Source organism: Peromyscus leucopus, chromosome 4 (assembly GCF_004664715.2).
Source record: "Peromyscus leucopus breed LL Stock chromosome 4, UCI_PerLeu_2.1, whole genome shotgun sequence".
NCBI lineage: Eukaryota > Metazoa > Chordata > Mammalia > Rodentia > Cricetidae > Peromyscus > Peromyscus leucopus.
Window position 1 is genome coordinate 644,173 of NC_051066.1, and position 24,900 is coordinate 669,072.

The 24,900-nt window shown below is 38.5% G+C and overlaps 1 protein-coding gene and 1 pseudogene across 2 annotated transcripts in view; one reads left to right on the forward strand and one right to left on the reverse strand.

The window, feature by feature from the left end:
- Window positions 1-24,900, forward strand: part of Nr6a1 (nuclear receptor subfamily 6 group A member 1) — a 213,160-nt gene that overhangs the window by 142,118 nt on the left and 46,142 nt on the right. The gene's annotated exons all lie outside the window — the stretch shown is intronic.
- Window positions 15,388-15,950, reverse strand: LOC114682775 (annotated as a pseudogene).

The following is a 24,900-nucleotide window of genomic DNA, read 5'->3' on the forward strand; positions in this document are numbered from 1 at the left end:
TGTTTGTTTATTTATTGTGTATGCCATGTTGCGCCTGCATGTGTGCCTGCATGACAGAAGAGGACACCAGATCTCATTACAGATGGTTGTGAGCCACCATGTCGGTGCTGGGAGTTGAACGCAGGACCTCTGGAAGAGCAGCCTGTGTTCTTAACCACTGAGCCATCTCTCCAGCCTGAGATTGTTTTTTCTACTATCCTACTTGGCAGTTCATTCTCAGCTTGGGTGGTTTTTCTCTTACACATGCACAGAATAATCTACAGCTAAAGACTTAGAGAACTCTATACAGACAGATCTCAATTGTGCATTCTCTGTGTAGTCCTCTCCCTCTAGTCCAGTGCCTTGTGAACTTCTGTTTCCAGTTTTATTGACCTCTTTGATTTCTAGCTTCATATCTGTAACTCTGGGAACTGTTAGGCTCTACCTGGATGCTCCCTTCCCTTTCTAGCCTAGGAAACCTTTAAACCAGTGTTTCTCGGCCTTCCCAGTGCTGCAGCGCTTTAATACATTTCCTCATGTTGTGGTGACCCCAACCTTAAAGTTATTTTCATTGTTACTTCATAACTGGGATTTTGCTAATGTTAGGAATCATAATGTAAATAGTTTTGGTGCTAGAGATTTGCCAAAGGGGTACAGACCCACAAGTTGAGAACTACTGCTCTAAATAGTTAAGTAGGCCATTCACAGGACTCACTATGTTTGATTTGCTTCCCAGGAATCATTGTCCTTCATTTCCTGAAGTTCAATACCTAAAACTGTTTGTTGTTTTATATACTCTGACAAGTTCTATGGTTGCCTAGTTTAGTCTTCTGTAACTCTAATTTGGCCAGAGGTATTGAGGCACACATTTGTATTATATCTCCTCAGGTGTAGGGTGGGATGGAGTTATGTGAGAGGTGGTGGCAGGGTCTCATGTCTCCAGGCTGGCCACAAACACACTTGATAGCTTCTGATGATCTTAAACTTCATATTCTCCTGCTTTTATCTCCTGAGTACTGGGATTATATGCATGAACTGCCATATCTAGTTTTATGTGGTGCTAGGAATAAAACCTAGAGCTTTATGCATACAAGGCAGGTGCTCTATTGACAGAATACATCCCAAGTCCAAACTTGTATATACCTGTATTTTATTTTTTATTACATTTTATTTTGGGCTAGGGGATAGCATGTATTTCACGGTGTACATGTGAAGGTCAGAGGACCACCCTTGACAGGCAGTTTCTCCTCCCATCATGTGGGTTCCCAAGGGATCAGATTTAGGTCATCAGGCTTGATGGCAAATCCCTTTACCTGACTTCACCCACCCTACACTTGAAAATACAGTTAACTTTTTCACAAAAGGTATCAAATTGGTCTTCATTTTTCAAATATTAGCAATATGTTATTGACTGCTTTGTATGGAATATCTTGAAAAAACACTTTAAAAATATTTATTTAGTATGCATGTGATGTGTAGTATGCATGTACATGTACCAGTGGGTCAGATGCATGCAGGCCTATGCATGTAGAGGCCAAAAGAAGACTAGGATATATTTCTCTGGCCCTCAGCCTTATTTCCTATGGTCTTTCACTAAACCTGAAGCTTGTAATTTTGGCTAGGCAGGCTTGCCAGCAAGCTTCTAGAATCTACCTATTTCCAGTACCCAGTGTTGGGGTTACAGGCACATACACCCATACTTAAGTTTTTCTTATAGCCGGGCGTGGTGGCGCACGCCTTTAATCCCAGCACTCGGGAGGCAGAGCCAGGCGAATCTCTGTGAGTTCGAGGCCAGCCTGGGCTACCAAGTGAGCTCCAGGAAAGGCGCAAAGCTACACAGAGAAACCCTGTCTCGGAAAAAAAAAAAAAAAAAAAAAAAAAAAAGTTTTTCTTATATTCTGGTGATTCAAACTCAGGTCCTCATGCTTGCACAGCAAGTGTTCTTACCCAACCCTCACTTCATTCTTTGTATCAACTAAATTTATTACATGTGTTAATAATTACTCCCTATTGGTTACAATTTTTTAATTTTATTTGTTTGTTTATTGGTTTTAAGAGACAAGGTTTTTATTATAGGCCTGGCTATCCTGGAACTAGCTCTGTAGATCAGGCTGGCCTCACAGAGGCCACAGAACTCACAGAGATCCGCTGCTTCTGCTTCCCAAGCACTAGGATTAAAGGTGTGTGCCACCACCATCCAGCTGCAACTTTTTAAAAATTTTAAAGTTTAAATGCTATATAAAATACTGAAAAGAACTCTGTTTTTGGAGGAAGGGGGCAGGGTATTTAGTAGCCTAAGCTAGCCTTGAAGCCAAGGATGACCTTCAACCCCTCATCCTCTTGCCTCTACTTCTGTGTTAGATTTGACATGTGAGCAGCAAGTCCTAGTTTATGCAGTGCTGGGAATCAAGCCTACTAAGCGCACTCTTAATAGTGGAGCTACATGCCCAGCCCCATGCAGTGATACCCTTTCACTCCTGCACAAGCAAGTATTTCTATAGGATATACATTCCTAATAGTGTTCAGATTTCTGGGTTCAATGGTATGTGCATCTTAAAGATGGGCTTGGTTTTAATAATACCACATATGATCTCACAATGCACCAGCATATGTAATGATTTTGTAATAGAAGATGCTAAACGGTGATCCTGAAAACAATTTAGTATTTCTTTCTTTCTTTTTTTTTTTTTTTAATGTATGTTTGTTTTTTCAAAACGAGGATTATTTGTGTAGCCTTGGCTATCCTAGAATTAGGTCTATAGATCAGGCTGTCTCAAGCTTCAACAGATCCACTCCTGAGTGCTGGGATTAAAGCCGTGCGTCATCACCACTCAGCTAAAACTATTTAGTATTGACACTGATCCATTCTATAGGAGAATTTACCTTTCCGGTAATGTAAGAATTATAAGTAGATAATTTTTAAGGGTAGGACTTCTTGCAGGCAGATTCTTAGACTGGTAAGATTTACAGCTGACTAACCCAGTTACGAAACTCAGAGAAGAGGATAATCTATGAGATTACTTTGAATATTATCCAAATGTGTGCTCCTTTACCTATATCCCTGATAGTTTCCTTGACTGTAGTGCCATTCAGATACTGCAATAGTTCTTGGATTTTTGTTCTTAGTACTTAGTTTTTTGCTAAGCAACATTATTAGGAAGAGATGATTAGATAAGTTCAAGGAAAGTATTTCTGGAAGTTGTTGGTCTTTCCTCAGATTCTTTGCTTACCACACTGTGTTTTGTCTTAAACAGCAAATCCCAAATGAAGGTTTGCTTCCAGGAATTTAGAAGGCCTCTGAGAGCAAGGGACAGAGGAGGAGAGGTGGTGTTCAAGTCATCAGTAGAGGCCCAATCATTTTTACTTAACATCTAATTTTAATTCCTTGTTTAACTTATTTGAAATCTTTATCAGAAAGCAAAAGCACCTGGAACATAGTAGGCTTAGCAGTACAGCTTTATAGTTCAGCCCAGTTTCCCTCTGAGACACGCCTCCAGGCTTTCTTTTTAATCTATCAAATATTTAGATGCCCAAAACACAGTGATCTGCTCCCACCCTAGCTGAGACTGGTACCTGTTCTCTGAGCACACATTGTGTTTTGTCTCTGATCTAAGATGAGTCACTGTATCTCCCACTGGCTTCATAACCACTAGAAGAGGATCTTGACCCACCAACCCCTTGTTTGTCACAAAATAGGGATTGCTCAATGTTGATTTGCTTTAAATGTTGAACTTTTTGTCACTAATACTGGAATAAGGAAAGAAGGGTGATGTTTCCTTCCTTTCCCTTGGTGGGTTTGGGGACAAAGATTCTAGTGGGAAAACTGGCTTATGGTGCCTAAGAACAAAGTGTTTCTAGATTTGTAACAGCATTTTAGTAATGGGATAATATTTTACATACATTATCGACCTGAATGGCTAGATCCTAGTTTTGGATTTTGGTTTTGATTTGTAAGAAAAGTGAATTTAAAGGAAGGCTAATAGATTAGAAAGAACATACTCCCAGATGGTGTCTGAAGATAGCACTCTTTTTTTTTTTTTCCTTTGAGACAGGGTTTCTCTGTGTAATAGTCCTGGCTGTCCTGGAACTCACTCTGTAGACCAGACTGGCTTCAAACTCACAGAGATCCACCTGTCATCACCTCCAGAGTGCTGGAACTAAAGGCATGCGCCACCACTGCCAACAATAGAGATGTAACTTAAATGTTCAAAGAGAAAAGTTATTTTCAGTCTTTTTGAAACATCTTGATAGACTTAATCTCTTTAACCTTGCTGGCTAAAAAAAAGTAAGGCTTTTCACCTTTTTATCATACAGAATGAATGTTCATTCAAAGGTATGTTTTGGAAACTTGCTAGCACACTGTTGAGAGCAGTGAGGTTATAAGAAGGAAGAAGTTGGGAAGGTTTCTGCCAGCATATCTTTGTGACATAAGTGAATGTGTTTCTGAATTTTGTAGTTGTATTAGTTTAGTAGATGGAGGCTAGAGACTGTACTCTACCATCCTCACAGATTCAGATTTTGAGACGATGACTCAATGAGTATGTTGAGTTGTTGTATTCTGTATTCTTGTCATATTAGCAGTTGCTGATTATTAGTACCTAGCACTATTTTATAGTAATAGTCCAACTCCAGTTTTTCTTGTTTATTTATTATCCTTTGTTATACCAATTGAGCTATAGCCCAACCCCAGCATCATTAATTCATAGATTTTTCTTTTCTTTTTGGTGATGCTGGCAAGTGAACTCAATTTTGCACACTTGGCAAATATTCCACCACTGAGCTATATTTTTTTGTTGTTGTTGTTAAGTGTCTTTTTTTTTTTTTAGAATTTTTTTTTTAAGGTTTATTTATTTATTTATTATGTATACAGCATGTATGACTGCAGGACAGAAGAGGGCACCAGATCTCATTACAGATGGTTGTGAGCCACCATGTGGGTGCTGGGAATTGAACTCAGGACCTCTGGAAGAGCAATCAGTGCTCTTAACCTCTGAGCCATCTCTCCAGCCCCTGAGCTATACTTCTAACATTACCTTGGAGATCTAAACATTTGTGTTTCAGTTGATTATATAGTTGAAGATTCTTGAATTCTTCCACTATTGGTTAGTGATACCTCTTTAGAGTGGCTGATTCTATAACTTTTGAGGGAGTAGGTAGAAAGGTATTCAAGGGGGGAGAAGGAATCAAGGAAGGAGTCATAGGTTTTTGACTAAGGTGCCTGATTAGTGTCATTAATTGAGCAGAGAGCCCAGACAAAGCAAGTTTTAAAGAGAAGACATATTTGAGGTGCTTAAGATAGATACATCTAGGTAAGGGTACCCTGAAAACAGATATTGTCAGGACATGAGGCTTCGAGGAGGAGTAGATGACTCCAGGAGAGGGCTTGGTTGCTTTGTACACTTGACCCAGATTGGAATTATATATGCTGTATCTTGTTTGATAAAGCTTCATCTGTTTGCCAGCTGGAGGCAAGCTCTACCACGTAGAAGATTGGGAAGATGCAGCTTCTTTCTCTTTGGGAGATTCGAGTGAGGTAGAGGTGATTGATGGCAGGATTACTATCTGGTCAGGTTGCAACCAACTGGTCCTCTTGGTCTTCAACTTATTACATTCATTCCCTCACCCTTAGAATGGACTGGGAGAACTGGTTTTAGCTTTGCAGAAATGGTCTAGGGGTGGATTTCTTGGTAACCAGTTATGTTCTTGAAGGAATTTATTTCCTTTTTCCTTGTTGCTGTATTCAGGACTATCTCCTCTTTCCTTTTTCAGTAAAATATTTAACTGCCTGCTTTTTGGTCATGTACTAATGATGCAATTGTCATCAAAAATACAGGGCATAGTCTCAAATAGCTTGGAATCTAATGGGACATATACAGTGTGTATATGTCAGTCAAAACATCACTCGCAGCATATATAGTAAATAGAAGATAATGGTAGGAAATCTTTTACTCCCAGTAGTAGATTTTCATTGGAAGATCTAGTGTCTAGTTGGTGTGAAAATAGAAAATGCTTATAGAGCTAACGCCCAGTACATCAGTTTGCAAAGCAAGTGACTTTACCTGCTGAGCCACTTTGCTGGATCATGGTCAGGTTTTTAAAAATTATTATTACTTTTATTCTTTGAAAGAATAGTATAATTAGGCTTACCTTTTCCAGAGTTTAGAATGTAGGTGGTATCTAATTAAACACCCTACCTATATTTAGATTTTCTTGATTCTCTTTTAATGCAAAACGATGTTTTAGTTTGTTCAAATCAGGACCCATACATTGCACGTGGTTGCTATACATAAGGGTATTCTTAAATTATTCCCTCTAGTATATTCTGCAAAATAGCTTATTATTCTTCTGCATGCAGAATTAAGTCCTGACTTCATAGTGTTGGCATTTCAAAATCTTTTAAGATCGTCCCCATTTTACCACTTCCTTCAGGTGCTGAAATACCTTCCCTACTTATTTACTTAGGGAACTCCAAAGTTCAGTTCAAGTATACTGTGTCGTTCCTCCCATCCCACAATAATCTAATAAGCTTTTCTTTTTACATGTATTCCTTTGTGTGTGTGTGTGTGTGTGTGTGTCAGAGGACAACACACAGGAATGTGTTTCCTCCCTCCACGGGTTTCTGGGGATCAAGCTCAGGTTGTCAGGTTTGGCAGCAAGTCCCTTTACCCACTGAGCCATCTCACTTCTATTTCCCTAATAATTTCTTACCCAATTCTGTCAGAGTATTCATAACACCATATTATCATTTATGTATTTGGTGTATTTTCATTACCAGTGGGTTAGTATTGAGTGATAGGAAAGTGAGACTGCAGTATGAGTACCTTTAGAGCAAGGATAACGTGTAATGTCTCTGTGTCACCATAGGATAACATAGTGTCTTCCTCATAGTAGAAAATATGTGAAGCCAGGTGGCGGCAGCGTTGGCGGCGGCGCATGCCTTTAATCCCAGCCCTCGGGAGGCAGAGGCAGGCGAATCTTTGTGAGTTCGAGTCCAGCCTGGTCTACAAAGTGAGATCCAGGACAGGCTCCAAAGCTACACAGAGAAACCTGTCTCGAAAAAAACAAAAAAAAAAAAAAAAAAAAAAAAAAAAGAAGCAGAAAGAAAGAAAGAAAGAAAGAAAGAAAGAAAGAAAGAAAGAAAGAAAGAAAGAAAGAGAAAGAAAGAAAGAAAGAAAGAAGAAAGTGTTTATAGAATTGGGTGAAAATATCCAGTTTCTGGAGTGCTTCATTAGTCATAAAACATAGGCCATCGTGTCCACACCCCCCTGCCCCCAATGTTTAAATCAATAAAGCTCCTTTCCAACTCTTGGAGTAGAAGGCACAGGGACATCATTCTGATTATGTGCATTTTCTGCAGTCGGGCGCTTCCCTTGCAGTCTTTGGCAGTGCAGTCTTCATTGACTGTGGTTCCATTGATTCTCTTCAGCTGAATTAAACCCTTGCCTTTTTGGTCTCTGTCAAAGGCCTAACACATGAGAACCAGAGTCTTGGGCTCACATTTTGTATTTTCTCTTTTAGTCTTTACAAAGTTAAAAAGAAGTTTAAGACATTTCTGTATACTTGAGCTTCTGAAATCACCAGAGTCTCTCTATAAAAGTGGTCCCACAGCTTTCACTTTGTCTCAGACTTTCATCAAGCTTTCTTTAGGGCAAACCTGAAATGACTGCCATGACCTTGAGGCTACTGGAACTACATATAGTCTTTTAATTACATTGAGACATTAATTTACCTTAGTCTTGATACCTGCTTCAACTTTAAAATTTGTAGGCCTCTTTGAAGTCTTCATTTGAATAAATGAACACATGGGAAAGGGCATTTAGTATGGTATTTGGCATTTAAAGAGAGGTTTTGCTTCTATCCTTAAAGCTATGCTATATAATGAAAGAAGTGAGAAATCAGGATATTTTGTTTTCTTTTTAATTGATTTGATTATCTGCCTTGTCCTTTCTTTGGGTTTTGATTTCTCCATCTATAAACTGGAGATGTAACCAAGTGTCTTACAGGCTAACTAAGGTTCCACCCTACATTTGGACTCAGATGCAGTGCTGGTTTAAGATTTTATTCATCTACCCTGTCTATATTAAAAAGCTAATATTCTAATATTAGCAAATAAAAACATGTTCCTAACTCATTTTCTTTTTTCCCTTTCTTTCTCACAAATTCTGGGATTAAAACAGAGTCTTGAATGATTTGTGTTTTCTGCAGTATCTTTTCAGCAGTCCCCAGAGCTTTAGCTGATAACAGAGCTAATCTTTGGTATCTCATAGGCAGTGAGGTGTGTGTTCACCTTTCTCCTGCTGCCTACCAGAAAATCCTCTAAAGTGTTCTTTAAAAAAAAAAAAGCAGATTCTGGATTCTCCCACCGTGTGTGTGTGTGTGTGTGTGTGTGTGTGTGTGTGTGTGTGTTTGTGTTCATTGGTTGGTTTAGTGGCAGTGGCAAAACATTTATTTTTAGGTGAATTGTATCCTTTTCTTGATTTCTAAATAATTGGTGACTTTTTTTCTTAGCCGTTCTTTGGAAGATCATCCTGGTGTGCATTGTTCATTAAGAAAACCCTTAGATTCCACTACTGGCCAAAAAGAATTTTTTTTTTTTTTTTTTTTTTTTTTTAACATTGCTATAAATTGCACCTAGCTTATTAATATAAGCTAAGCTGAAGAAAAAGGGAACTTTCTTAAAATGAAAGACATCACAGTCTTTCTTCATCACAGCATCTATTCTTAGGGATTCCATTTTACTCCACATTCTCAGTGGAACTTGTTGTCCTCCTGGCTCCCCCACCCCCACCCCACCCCACCCCCGCCCACCCGCCTGCCCCCTCTGTGTAGTGCTGGGTATCAACTCCAAGGCCTTCAATATGGAAATATTGTCTTCTGATGCTTGAATGGACAGCTGAGTGTTTCACCAGGTGTCATTTGCATATGACCCAGATTTGCCAGCCTTTGCAGTTCCTTGGCAAGGAATGTGAGGTGGAAGTGTATTTGCAAATCCTTTCTCACCTGGCTGCATGTTCAGGAGTCAGGCTGCAGCATGGTGGTTCTTAAGATAGGCTCCTTAAAAATGAAGCAAGAAGCCTCCTTTAAAAAATGCAACCTTTTGACTAGGGGCAGGAATTCTAACCTTTGGTTTCCAAAAGGGTTTTGAAGTCCTGCTTTCCTTTCTTGACATTCTTTTAAGTATGTATCTTCCCATATCCAACCCATCCAGAGTATGGAGGACTAAAAGTTAAAGGGGACTCTGCGAACGGCTCCTTGCCTAACTAAGTTCAGTTTTCACACACACACACACACACACACACACACACACACACACACACACACACACACAAGACCCTTATGGTAATCCTGAGTTGTTTTGTCTTTTCTTTGGGTCAAAGTTTTTAGCCCTAAATTTTCTAATTTAGAGTTTATTTAGAAAAATAGTGTAGCATAGAGCTTCGGGTAAGAAAGAGAAAGAAAAACCCTACATACTAGAACCCTTTTAAATGTAGTTCTTAAAAAATGGTGATTTGGGAGTTTTCTCTCTCTCTCTCTCTCTCTCTCTCTCTCTCTCTCTCTCTCTCTCTCTCTTTCTTTCTTTCTTTCTTTCCTTTTTAAATTTTTAGGATCTGTTTCAGACCAGAGGAGTGTTTTTGCTCCTGTATTAATTCTCAGAAAGGCGTGTGAGGCAGTATTGTTAGCTGAGGAAAATAAGTCTATCAGTTCCACTCAGATAACCTTTGGTAATAAACGAACTCCATGCACACTGTGACCTTAGAGCCTGAACTTTGTAATCACATGACCAGCTTGTAAACTGACCTGTTGTAGTTCGGTTTAGAGAAAGAAATTGACCAAGTGTGGGAAGGGTAGTCATCAAGCTGGGCTTGCCCTGTAATCTCTGTTTCTTCATGGCTGCGGTAGAACTTCTCACCAAACTCTGAGAAGCATGAAATGGAGACATGGGAAGGTAAGGAAACTGATTGTTTAAGTCCAGGACCCAGGTCTACAATTTAGAAAATTCCTGGAAGCTTTAGATCAAATTTACAGACAGCTGTTTTTTGTTTGTTTGGTTGGTTTTTGGTTTTATATCTTGGCAGAATTCAGCTAACAGGTTTTCTTCTAGGAACTGGGTGCAAATGTGAAATACAGAAAAGAAGCTTTGGGAAACTATAGTGAATTGATTGTTGTAGGTGTTGTTAGGAGAAAGCAGGGAAGGGAGGAATGGTAGATTTGAATTTTATATTGATTTGAAAAAAATCAAACTTTGTGTTTCAGTACACAGTAAATTTTACTTTTAAACATGGTGGTTTTTCCCTCTTGACAGAATTTGTTTGTATTTTTAATTTTTTAATCTAATTTACAATCTGCCAAAGTGTTATTTAGTACTGTTAGTTGTAGATAGAGTTGGGGTCATGAGGCCATTGATAAGGTAGCTTCATCCTCTTGGGGCACTTAAAGCTTTATGGTTTGGAGTACAAGAGTAAATCATTGCTAATTTCTTTTTAAGTGAGTAGATTATTCTCTGTGTAGGTTACTTGTTTATATTGAATAGACTCCTCCTTATGTGAGAAAACCCAGTATCCTACATTATTATTTGGGCCAGGAAAGAAAAATACAGCTATCAGAACAGTGGGTTCTGATGATAGCATTGGTGATTTGCTATGTTGATAATGTAGAGTCTTAAGAGTTTGATTCCTTATTGGTAGCTATTATTACCGAGCCAAAAGAGTTGTCAAGTCTTTGAAGTAATTGATAAATATCTAGGAAAGGCAGTAACCCCATGAAATTGTGTCCTGTGTGTCCGCTGCGCGCCCTGCCCCCCCCCCCCCCCCGTAAAGCCTCCCAACCCCTTTCAGCATGGCTAACATCTGTCATAGGCAGCTTTGCAGTTTTCTAATCACTCTGGGGATGCATGAACCAGAGAAGTGAGCCTCCCACTCCAAGTAGCATTTGTCTTTATACATTGTTGCTCTCCTTCCTTAGATGTAGTTTCCAGCTCCTTATGTGCCAGCATTACTACATTGGTAGTTATTGTAAGTTAGTGGAAACAAGAGTGCAGAAATGATCAATTATGTACAAGACCTGTAGTTTTATCATAAACAGCTTCCTCTTCTTCCCGTAATATACATAGTAATTCTTATTACTCTTGAATTTATTAGATGTATTTTATAGACAGAAATAGTTTAAGAACTAAGATTTTCTTGGGATTCATTGGATAGTTTAGGGATAGGCAGAGGTTCAGAGCAGTGGGTGCATGAGTTTAGAAGGGTCAGTTGTGGAGAATTTAGGGTTTGGGGGAATTTCTGTTCCCTGTCAGTTTGAATATCTTAGTGATATGTAGTCCACTCACTCCTAATGCCTAGATGATTCTCCCAAAGTGTATATTTCATTAACTCCTAAAACTTCAATGCATTTTTCTTAGCCATTCTGTGGCAGAAAATAACTTTGGGTACTAAAAGGAGAACACATATAAAAAAAGGAAATGTTACAGTTTCACTCAAATCTTTCACACTAAATTCCAGAAAGCAGAATTAATTATCCCAGCTGAATGAGGTCTTTGAAAGCTTAAAAGGCAAAATTAACTGCTTACAAAAGTCAGTGAAAATGCTACTGTAAAAAAAAAAAAAAGGCATTTGCTTGGTTTTAGATATCGGGTCCTTGTCCATTTAAATTAACCTTTGTCACAGCTGGGCATGCAAATGTTTTGTTTTAGTTCACAGAGGGTTAACGCTATTCAAGCCCTCACTGTGGCCTGCCTGATCTGTGGAGTCATACAATCTGGTCTTTCAGCCCTGCCAGTCGCTAGGCAGGAAGTCTTATTTCTTAAACTATCTTTGAGAATGGGGGGTTGGGATTTGGAGAAAGGTGGGGGAAGGGTTTTGGAGCATCTGTAAGGATCAATAACAGAGGGAGAGAGCCGCAAGAGAGGCCATTGTGCACACTTCAAGATAGATGCAACCCTTGTGGACAGCCCCTCTGGCAGGACAGACATGTAAAACCAAAACAATGCTACAAAATGAAATTTCCTGTGAAAACTGCATTGCTCCTTACAAGAGAAAACTTTTTTAGTAAGAAATACCTTTCAACATTTGGGGATGTTCTCATTCTCCAACTTGTAGAGCTAGGCTCCTGTTAGAAATCACTCCAAATTGACTTTTAAATGCCTTTTGTCCTCATGCTGACTCTGTATTGAACTAGAAAGGATGAGCATCTTAGTAGTGGTTGTATATATCTAGACACTGAGAATTTTTAGTTATTATTTTGTTCTTCCTTTCCTCTCTCTCTTCTTTTTTATTCTAACATTTGCTTTACTTACTAGTTTTCCATCAATGAGAGAATGAGGGTGGGTATAATAAGCTTTGGTTAGGATTTGTGTAACACATGTGAAATCCCTCCCCCAACAGCTGGTATTGGCTCTTGAAACTTGAATTGAACTAAACAGATGCTATTAGTATGTTATTTTGAGATTATTTAAATCCTAGATTGTAAAATAAGGAATGTACAAAAATCATAGGATTTATCTTAAAATACACCGATGTAAAATCAAGTTATATTTTAATGTCTGTTAAACGAATGTTAAACAAAAATGCCTGAGTTGGGGAAAGTGAGCAGTTCTTCCAATTAAACTGGTTTTAAAGGTTTAAAGGGTTTGTTTTTCCTTTTCTTCAGTGCAGATTTTCACCCTTCAAACTTCCTTTTCCCAAGTACAGCTGTAGGGTCCCTGTTTTGCTGTCTTTTCCCAGAGGACCAAGGGGTTGATTCAGTGGCTACTTTCATTATGCAAACTGTTTATGGCAGTTGAAAAAATACTAGAGTAGTTGCTGTCTCTTTCCCACTAACCCTTCAAAATATTGGTGACAGACAACTAATGATAAGAACTGAGAAAAATGAATCAAAAACACCCTCTCAGTCGTTCCCCCAATTTGAAATCTTACAGGAATAAATGAATAAAACAGCTGGGGGTCCATAATGTGACTTGTAGACATACAAATGGAATAAGAGGTGGGGGGAAGGGAGAACTTGCATTTGAAATTAGCAGCAAGTTCAATTTATTTAGGCTTTATGAATTAATAAGACTTGACTTATTTTGGACGATTTGAGGTAAGGCAACTACTTAAAGCTTTTCATGGGTCTTCTGGATATTTTTTTTCATACACTTTTAGTCCATATTCCTTTGTTAGAGAAAAACGTTGTATGAAAAGAAAATTTGACGTAATCACTGCCTGATAGCACCTTTTCTCCCTCTTGGATATGTTGTAATTCTGCACTAATATTTAAACCAAAGAATATTGTTAGCAAAACTTGAAAGTGTAGTTACTATATACATTGTATTAAAATGGGGTATGAAACCTACCATGACTCCTTTGAACATTGTGGTCTTTAATGTGTATTAGGGGGAGGGCCTAGTGAAGGGAAAGCCATAAAAGTCTTCAGGGTTCAAGATGAGGTTGGGATTTGGGCTCATTGCTTTGTCATTTTCACACACAAACATTGCTGCAATCATGTTTGATTTAACATCCTTAATACATTGAGGTGAGGGAAAAAAGGAATATTGGAGGGACAAGTATGAAAACCAAACAACTCACACACACACACCAATTTTTTTTCAGGTCATTCTTTGTGTCACTTTGCGACTGAGATATATTTTTAATATAAAGAATTAATGTTTTTACAAGATTCTTCTTTCTACATGCCTCAATAGTTCGTTGAAGCTATTGAAATACATCCACATCTTAAATAATTGGGTTTGGAGATTTAGCTCAGTGGTAGAGCACTTGCCTAGCAGGCGCAAGGCCCTGGGTTCGTTCCTCGGCTCCAGAAAATAAAATAAAATAATGGTGAAAAAAAATAATAATTTTTTAGTAATACAAATATTATTTTTCTAAAATTTGGGTGAAAACACTATAATTATGAAAAAACATCTATCTATATGTCAGGGTTAAGAGTTTGAGGGTATTCCCAATGCCCAGCTGTTTTACATATTTTGAAAAGCCTGAAAAATGTAAAGGTCATTGCTGACTCTAACAGGGTCTTGATGCTCACACTGTGATCCAAGGACCTTGCATTCATTAGGGTGAGAAGCAGGGAGGGTCAAGCCTTACCAGACTGATGTCTTGAAGGCTTTTCAATTAGAGCCAGTCGGGATTCCTGTAGAATTTTTAAGCCATCAAAACAACCCCAAACTGCTGCTATTTGTTACCTCTGAGTGGATCCTTGGTCTTTGTGGTAAAGACTAGCCCTGGCTGCCTAGATGCTCATACTTGACTACATCAGTGTCTTGCTACTGGCTTTCTGGTGTTGGGGAGTGTATTTCATCAGCCTGATTCTTTTATTTGGCTAACTCATTTGACTACAACAGGGCCAGTAATAGCTGCCCTCAGCAAGCTGCTATGAACACTAAGAAGACAGCATCTGTGAGAGTGCCTGTGACATGTTTAACACAGCTTGAAATGGGAATGATTTTCAAAGAGTAGCAAATTTAGGAAGATTAGGAAAAAGAGTTCTTGGGTAAGGCTATTGCTCATGCTGTTTATACCTCAAGGGAAAAAGCCACCAGGGAATGTTTCAGTTCAGTAGGTGATAATCAGTGCTTTGGAAATTCAGCCTTGAAAATGCTGTACAACCAGTGAGACCGGCTACAGAGCACTCTCTTAGACCAAGTGCTGTGCTAGTGAAAACTGAGTAGATGCCTGCAAATTCCTTGAGTTCTTTTTCTTCTAGAATCTTTTGCAGTTGTGTTGATTGGAAGAGGGGGGAAAAAGTTGACCTTTAAGACAATAGAGAGGTCAAATCATAATCCAGAATAGAGATGGATTAATATATACAGGAGTAAGTAAACTGCCATAGGCAGACAGTGAATAATCAGGAGTCATTTAACTGCACCATCAGGAAGATAACCAAACTAGAGTGACTGATGTAATCCTGTTTCTGTTTTTAATTTTTCTAATCTTTCTTTCTTTCTTCCTTTTTTTTTTTTTTTTTTTTTTTTTGGTTTGTTTTACTTTTGTTTTTGAGACTGGGTTTCTCTGTATAATAACTCTGGCTGTCCTGCTCTGTAGACCAGGCTATTCTCGAACTCACAGAGATCCACCTGCATCTGCTTCCTGAGTGCTGGGATTAAAGCTGTGCACCACCACTGCCTGGCTTGTTTTTTAAAATTTTATGACTTTTATATTGGGCTACAAAGATGGCCCAGGAGTTAAGAGTGTTTGCCGCTCTTGCAGAGGACGCTGGTTTGGCTCCCAGCACTAACAGCTTCCTATAACTCCTGCTCCAGGAGATTTGACAGCTCTGGCCTTCATAGGCATCTGCATTCACACAGTATTCACATAATTTTAAAAAAATACTTAAAAAATCTATATTACATGTACCTGTACACATGATGTTTAGTTACATATGTGCATAGAAATTTGAAAGCAAATTCACTAAACATACTGGTGCAGTGCAAGGAGAAAAGAGGACAGAAGACATACAAGAAGATATTTTAATTCTTTTTTTTTTTTTAATCTACATTATTTTATTTGGCAGTGTTTATAACAGTACAGTGAAACTAAACTCCAGAGACAGTGGCTGTCATTAGTTTAGGCATTATCAGTTTATTATAAAAGGGAGGCATGGAAATTATTTACATGATAAAGAGTTCAGACCGTCAGCAGAATGGGCAGCTTCATGTGACACCATTTCAACAGTGATTTCAGTCCACATACTTTCCAAGAATGTCACCATCTCTAAATAAGAAATAATCCTTGTTGTCTAGAACTACTTTGGTGCCTCCGTATTCTGCATTCACACAGAAAGTCTCCGACTTTCACACTGACTGGCTGAATCTCTCCACCCTTTCCTTTGGCTCCTGATCCCACAGCTACTACTGTACCATGCAATACTTTTCCGGAAGCATAATACCACCTTTGGTCACGGTTTCAGCGGCACTCCTTTCAACCAATACTCTTGTCAAAGAGCGGGAGAAACTTTCTGAAAGCTTGTCCAGCCATGACTCCTGCCGCGGCAGCTCCTCGGACTTTGCACTCGCAGCCGCCGCTGCAAGGAGAATCCTCGACATTTTAATTCTTATTATCTCTTTGACTCTAAAAATAAATTGATATTGGAATATTCCTTTATTCTGATAAGTGATAAAAGCAGATATCAACCCTTCTTTATACCAGGAATATAAATTTCACAAAGACAGTTATTTTAAAATGCAGTAGGGCTAGAGAAACAGCTCAGTAGTTAAGAGCACTGACTGTTTTTGCAGGTTTGGCTCTCAGCACCCACAAGGCACCTCACAACTGTTATATCTCTAGTTCTAGGAGATCAAACACCTTCTTCTGACCTCCATGGGCACTTCATAGTACATTGATATACATGCAGGCAAAACACTTGTCCATACACATAAATGAATGTGAATATATGAATGGATGAATAGCACATAAATGTTTGTCATATTGTAATTTAAGTGTTGACTTTAGAACATAAAGCTGCTTCTGAAATGTCAATGCTTTTTAGATGCCGCTCTGACAAGAGTCAGAAAGAGATATAAGGAATACAAGACACTAGTAAGAATGTGATTTTTTTTTTTACCCAGTGATGGTGGTGTGCACCTTTAATTCCAGCACTCAGAAGATAGAGGCAGGTGGAGTTTGAGGCCAGCTTCGTCTACGAAGTATTTCCAGGACAGCCAATGCCACACAGAGAATCCCTGTCTTGTGAAACCAGAAAATAAATAAGTAAATGTATTTTCTTCATATTAGTACTGAAGGAACCCTAGAATCTTTGTTTAATTTCTCTGTCTAATGTTTCCAATAAGTATCTTCTTAGGAGGGCTTTAACACTCCTGTGATGAAGTACTTGGTTCCTTATTTGAAGTTAAACTACAACTTCTTACAATCTTACATAGATTTGTCTTGATTGAATGTATAGTTGCTACCTGACCTGATGTGAACAAACCTGTCCCTTCCTTTACTCCATCCCACCGAGAGTTTTAGAGCCTGAGAGTTTTAGAGCCTTAGAGTTTCTGTCACAATTCCAGTCCCTCATCACACTGAGCATCTTCTCTCTGGACATACCCTGTTTTAGTTAGGATGATACATGAAATGTGATATTCAGAAGCCAGGTCTTGATGATGCACAGCAGAAGGTGGGGTGAAGGAACTTCCTGCCCCGTTTTGAACATTACATTTTGGAGGGTGGCCTCAGTCTTCCTATCTCAGCCTCTGAGTAGCTGGGACTACTGTTATTTATATTTATAATTAATTCAGTGGGTTTATAAATTCTAGAATAAAAAAGCTGGGAGGTGGTAGCACACACCTCCCAGTGCTCAGGAGGAAGAGACAGATAGAAGATGTCTGTGAATTTGAGGCCAGCCTGTTACAGAGCTAGTTCTAGAACAGCCAGGGCTGTTACACAGAGAAACCTTGTCTCAAAAAACGAAACAAACAGAATAAATATCCACCCCCCCCAAAAAAAAATAATAAAGTAAGAAATAAATAAGATAAATTCTAGGAATAGCCATAATGTGTTTTTGAAAGTTTATACTATACAAAAACTGCATAAAAGATAATTCTTTCATGGTTTACCAATAAGCTGGATCTTTACATCTAATACAGACTTTATTTACTTACTTGAGTCATTTCTATTCCTGCCTATAGTCTTTCCCTTCTAGCTTTGGGCCATTAGTAGAAGCCCCCAGACTATATAACATACTTCTATAGTGAAAATTTGGTGAGGAAAAAGATAAATTTATGAGCTTAGACTCACTTCCATATCATAAAGAAGTATAAAATGGTGATTAAGGGCATAAGCTTCCAAGTCAAAACGTCAGGATTAAAATCTTAGCTTTGGCATTTACTAGCTGTTACATTGCTTAGGCTATGTGACCTGAGCCCTAGCTCTTCATTTGTCTGTGTCTTCTGTCCTTCATCTGTAAAAGGGAAGAACAACATTACTGACATCACAAGTTCACTGTGAAGACTGAGTTATTTTATATAGTGTACATAGCTAGGGTTGGCACATATAGAGGTCCTGACATGTGGCAAATGTTCAATAAATGTGAATTGTTAACATATCATTACTATTTTGTCTCAGGTAAAATGAGGATAGTAAAAAGTACATGAGAAAACTAAATAGGAAAGTGTATGAAGCTGTTCCATAAAGTGGAAAGTGTCTTTAGAGGAGAGCTGCCATTTGCCTGAGAGGAGGCCTGCTGTATTTGCTCGCCACTCCAGTTATAGAACAGTGTAGACGAATTGCTAAATGGTCTTATTAAATAAAAAACACAACCACTGTGGAAATTAGTATCGCGGTTTCTCAGAAAATTAGGAATCGAACTACCTCAAGACCCAGCCATCCCACTCTTGGGCATCTACCCAAGGAATGCTGATTTATACCATAAAGATACATGCTCAGCTATGTTCATAGCAGCACTATTTGTAATAGCCAGAACCTGGAAACAACCTAGATGCCCATCAACAGAAGAATGGATGAAAAAAATGTGGTTCATATACACAATGGAGTACTACTCAGCAGAGAAAAACAATGAAAGCATGAAATTTGCAGGCAAATGGATGGAACTAGAAAAAATCATCCTGAGTGAGGTAACCCAAACCCAGAAAGACAGTTATGGTATGTACTCACTCATTGGTGGATTCTAGATATAAAATAAAGAACAATCAGACCACAACCCATAGAACCATAGAGGCTATATATATAGCATGGAGGTCCCTAGGACGACTGTGGCTTATAATAAATTTCGGTTTTACACAATTACTGAGCAAACCTCAATGAAACATCTCACTATTAAGATAAGAATACATACTCTATCAAGATGATAATAGAAAAATAAATAAATTAATTAATTTTAAACAATAAAAAAAAGAAAAAAATAGGAATGCTTTCAGGGGTTTTGATGTAATAGTGTCAAAATGCTTTCATTATGTTTACACCAGTTCAGATTTTCATCAATGTTATCTGAATGCCCATCTCCCCCAAATGATAAATACAATTTAATTGTAAATTCATGAGAAAAATATGTGGGTATATATGTTTAAAATATTCATTAATGAATTTTTCATTCTGTTTCATTTATTAGCTCATGTTATTTTCCTTTTGAATTATAGTTTTATTAATTCTGTAAATTAAATGCAATTTAGTCTGTGGAAAAAAATTACTGAACAATGATTTATCAGTTAAAAAGTTATTGTTGAAGACTACTGACGTGGATGTCTCCTAAGTAATTAGCCTACTGTTAGCTTCCTTCCAGCCTACCTAACTGAAACATCATCATCTAAGAATAGAAAATGTGTTTTAAAGAGAATGTACTGAATAAAAATTCATATTTGTCTAAAAAAATAATAAAGTTAAATAAATTATTTTTTAAAAAAAAGAAAAAAAAACACAGAGCCAGATATTGGGGTGAAAACCTGAGAGATCAGAGGAATAGGAAAAGCCACAAGCCAGCCTCATCTCACCAACACCTCAGCTTCTCATAAGAGACTTCCTTCCTGTATACCCACGCCTATATGCCTTTATGTTCTGCTATCTCATTTGCTCTTTCTGTCCAGCTACATCACTTCCTCTTCCTGCCCAGCTCTGTCACTTCCTGTTTGTCTGTACAGACCTCCAAACCTTTATGGTTAACTAGTGTTGGAATATAAGGCATGTGCCACCACGCCTGGCTCTGTTCCCAGTGTTGCCTTGAACTCACAGAGATTCAGACAGATCCCTGCCTCCTGAATGATAGGATTAAAGGTGTGTGCTACCATTGCCTGACTTCTATGTTTAATATAGTGCCTGGCTTTTCCCTCTGATCCTCAGATAAACTTTATTGGGTTGCACAAATAAAGTATCACCACATTTCCCCTTTTTTTGGTCTAATAAAAAATAAAAAAAAAATTAACTAATATAAGAAAAACTATATACAATAAGTACAGTAACTATATACAATATATACAAGCAATAAATATATCAACAATGTCTAGTCCATTTACATTTGACAAATTCAGAGAAAATATTCCATTATCTATCCTATTTTGTTGAGTCCAAAATGTACCTAATTCACTTTCTATATTATCTTGTATTACCAACAGAAAGATATCTTATGATGTCTTTGAAATTTATACTTGACACCTCTTAGTGAGAGTTCTTTTCTGAAATTTCTTAACAAGGAAAACAACTATAACTATCGAATCTATTGCATCTTCACATAGCTTTCTATACTCAGCAACCTGATTGTTGTTCCCTCATTTCATGTCTCCAAACACTAACCTCTCTGGGTTAGAGAACCAAAAGGTAAGCATGCATGTGTGCATATATGTAGATGCCATGTCTGTTCCTGGAGAGCTTATGGAGACCAGAAAAACCCTGGAGTTGGAGTTTCAGGCAGTTGTGAGCTGCCCAGCATAGCTGCTGGGAGCAGCACCTATGTGTCCTCTGAAAGAGCAGCAAGTGGTCTTAATCATTTCTGCAGCCCCCTCAAAGGGTTGGTTTGTTGTTGTTGTTATTGTTTTGTTTTGTTTTTCCGTAATACTTAATTCCTGTAATTATAAAGTCTAAAGCAAAAGTAGCATCAGCTTTATATTGTGTAGTTCTTCCCTTTCAGCTGTGTGACTTATTCTCTCAGAGCACCTACATCCTTATCTATATAGATAAAACCACAGGCCAGTGTCATCCCAGCACACAGAAGGCTGAGACAAGAGGATAATGGGTTTGAGGGCAGGTTGGGCTATGCATTAGACTTGTTTGTTTGTTGTTTGTTTTGTTGTTGTTTTAGAGACAGGATTTCTCTGTGTAGCCCTGGCTGTTCTGGAACTCACTGTATAGACCAGGCTGGCCTCAAACTCTAAGAGATCCACCTGCCTCTGCCTCCTGAGTGCTGGGATTAAAGGCGTGCGCCACCACCGCCTGGCTCTATCTGTGTATTCTTACATTGTGAAAGCTAGTAGATGAAAGGAACTGGCCAATATCTGAATCTCCCCTAACATGCTAGACAAATACTCTATATAGAGCTGTATCCTCAGTCCTATTTTTACTTTTTTATTTTGACACAGGCCATAGTAAGTTGTACAACCTTGTGATTTTACCCTGTAGACTGGGCTGGTCTGAAACTTCTTTTCTCCAGCCATCTGAGTATCTGGCTTGGATTGTCTCCTTTTTGAGGTACTTTTCCCCTTGACTTCCAGTACAAAAGTCTTCCCCACTCCTACCCCCACCCAAACTGGCTCAGCTAGTGTTTTCTCTTTTGTTGACTCCACTCTTTCATCTATATTGGGATTACTACACAAAGTGTATCTTTAACCAGGCACCTCCCTTGAGCTTCAGACTTCTGTGTCTAAATTCTTACCATTTTGTTTAGCTTTCTGATGGGCACCTCAAGCTTATCAAAAGTCACAGAACTCTAGACTCTGACATTACTCATGTCAACATATTTCCTGAGTAATCTTCCCTGGTCTTGGTAAACATTCAAAATCCTTTAGTTGTTTAAAACTAAAATCTGGGAGTCATTCCTTAATTCCTTTTATATTCCATCATCTAGCTCTATCAATTTTCCCACCAAAATTTTCTACACCTGGTGTCCTAACCATCTAGCTTGAGATAGCAGTATCTGTCATTTAATGACCACATTTCACCTACTCTCAGCCTCCTTATAGGTTCCCTGTACTCTATTTTCTAGTCCTACCATATAATCAGGGGGATTTTTACATTCTTTTGCTTAAAACATTCTTTTTTTTTTTTTTTTTTTTAAGATTGTACAGTGCTCTGCCTGCATGTATCCCTGCAGGCCAGAAGAGAGCACCAGATCTCACTACAGATGGTTGTGAGCCACCATGTGGTTGCTGGGAATTGAACTCAGGACCTCTGGAAGAGCAGCCAGTGCTCTTAACTTCTGAGCCATCCCTCCAGCCCTGCTTAAAACATTCTAATCAAGCATGGTGGCGCATGCCTTTAATCCCAGCACTAAGGAGGCAGAGGCAGGCAGATCTCTGAGTGCGAGGCCAGCCTGGTCTACAGAGTGAGTTCCAGGATAGGCTTCAAAGCTACATTGAGAAACCCTGTCTCAAAAAAAACAGAACATAAAATGAAGTCGAGTGTATGATTAAACTCCAGCCTAATTCACTGCCCTCACTTAACTTCTACACTTCCCCCCCAGTCACTGTGACACACAGAGGAAATAACCCTTTCTCTTCACCCACATTCTGAAACAGGTTAGTTTATGAAGAGGATTACAGAAGACTATCATAATATATCAATTTAGTTGCTTAACATTTTAAAATCCCACAGAGAACTATAGAAGTGGGGAATAGGTCTACTCATGGAGACGGTCTTGACTTAAAGAGAGGGCTGAAGTACAGAGTGTAAGGCATGAGTAACCACTTGAGTAACTAGAAGTTAGAAATCTTGCTCAGGGACTAGAGAGATAGCTCAATGGTTAAGGGCATTTGCTGCTCTTATAGATGACCAGCATTTGGTTCCTAGAACCCACATGATAACTCACAACCAGGGAATCTGCTGCCCTCTTCTTACCACAAAGGCACTAGGCATGTACATGGTTCATTTAGGTTCAGGCAAACCCTTATATATATATCAGATAAAAATAAGTCTTTCTTTTTTTTAAACATTGTTTTTTGTTTTGTTTTGTTTTTAAAATAGACCTGTATTTAGAATTCCTAAGTAGCTCTCAAAACTTAAAAATAAGAGAACAATTTGGGGCTGGGGATATAGCTCAATGGTAGAGCCTTTGTTCAAGGAAGCCTTGTGTTTGAGCATGGAACCACTAAGAATGAGAGAGAAAAATAAAGGGCCCAACCCAAGTAAACATTTTAAAAAGCTAGGTATGATGGTTCATACATATAATATCATACTCAGGAGTCTAAAGTAGGAGGATTATACATTCAAAGCCAGCCTAGCAACACCCTACCTCAATAATAACAGATGTACTAAGCAAAAAATATTGATTTAAGTGAACATGTCTCTAAAGGTAATATGGATGGCAGCTGAACATACAAAGAGATGTTCAATATATTAGAGAAATACAAATTACGCTATACATTAGAAATACCTTAAAATGATAGTATCAGACAGTGACAAAGGTATGACATAGCTAGAACTCTGTGTGTGTATATGTATGTATGTGTAGATACATATATATTACAAGTAAGAATGCAGCTGGGCAATGGTGGCACACACCTTTAGTCCAGCACTTGGGAGACAGAAGCTGGCAGATCTCTGTAGGTTCAAGGCCAGCCTGGTCTACAAAGCAAGTTCCAGGACAGCTAGAGCTGTTACACAGAGGAACCCTGTCTCAAAAAAGAAAAAAAAAGAGTAAGAATGCAAATGATATGATCTATACATAACAGTTTGACAGATTTTTAACAGTTAAACATATACTTCCCATGTGATACCAGTTCCATTCCTAGGGATTTGCACATGAATGTTTATAGCAGCCTCATTCATAACCATCTCAGATGTAAAGAACGCAAATGGTCTTGAAGAAATCAAGGGCTCAGCAAATGCCATGGAATACTGCTCAGCTATGAAGAATAACAAGCTAGGTTTAGGGATGGAGGTCAATGTAGAACACTTGTCTGACATGCATGAATCCCTGGATTTGATACAACTCATTGAAAAACAAAAATAAAAAAGACAAACTATTGAGTCATGTTTTTAAAAAAGTTTTCACAATATTAGTCCATCTGTATGACATCTCCATAAGGTAATATCAGAGTAACTGAGAACAGATCCGGGGATTGTAGGGAATGAGAGCAAAGTGGCAGTATGGCTAGAAAGGAAGAACATGAGGGAGGTGCTAAGGAAACTATTCTGTATTTTGACTGTAGTGGTGATGGTGGGCATAAATCTGTATTCTTAGACCTGTATGTCCCTCTCCTTCTCTGTCTCTTCAAGACTCAATTTTACTGAATAGTAATCCTAAAATGAAATTTAAAACAAAAGAACCTTAAAGTCTCTATCCAAAAGTATTGTATTAAAGAAACTTAACCGCTAAAAAAAACTCTAGGTAATTATAAAGATTATATTTTTTATTTTATACAAGGGCATCAGGGCACACAATAGACCTACCTCATTTCTATGTGGGACATTCTCCCAGGACAGATGGCCCATGGGCACAGAGCATAACTTCTTAGTGTAGATGTAACCACCCATCTTATTAAAATAAGAAACACAGAACCAATGTAAAAGAGAAAGCCGAGAGGTCAGAGCTCAGAGCTAAAATCTTACCTTTCCTCCTGCGGTGCTCCTAGCTTCCGGAAAGAGAGCTACTTCCTGTGTGTCTGTCTTTAAATAGTCTTTCTGTTCTGCCTTCTCATTGGTTGTAAACCCAAACACATGACTGCCTCGTCACTGCCTCTAAGTACTGCCCTCCAGGTCTTAAAGGCGTATGTCTCCAATGCTGGCTGTATCCCTGAACACACAGAGATCTACCTAGCTCTTCTACCAAGTACTGGGATTAAAGGTGCGCCACCGCCGCCACGCTCTTGCTATGGCTCTAATAGCTCTGACCCCCGGGCAACTTTATTTATTAACATACAATGAAAATCACATTTCAGTACAAATAAAATACCACCATATCTTAGAGCCACTTAACATGGGCCTCTCCCACCAAAGGAGCTGGCAGTTTGTCAAAGTGGTAAGTGAGGCTATCACATACCCTCCTTAAATGTCAGCCTCATCTCCTAAAGTAGTAAAAATCTGATGAGAGCTGGAGATATGAATGCTCCAGCAATGTATTAACTGACATGATGACCTGTAATCTTAGTGCTATGAAGGCAGGAGGATCAGTTCTAGGTCATCCTTAACTATATCTGGAGTTTGAGGCCAGCTTGGGACATGAAACCTGGTCACAAAGTAACTTATACCTTACTCCATATTCTATCAAGTACCTTTACTTTGTTGTCTTAGTCACTCTTCTATTGCTGTGAAGAGACACCATGAC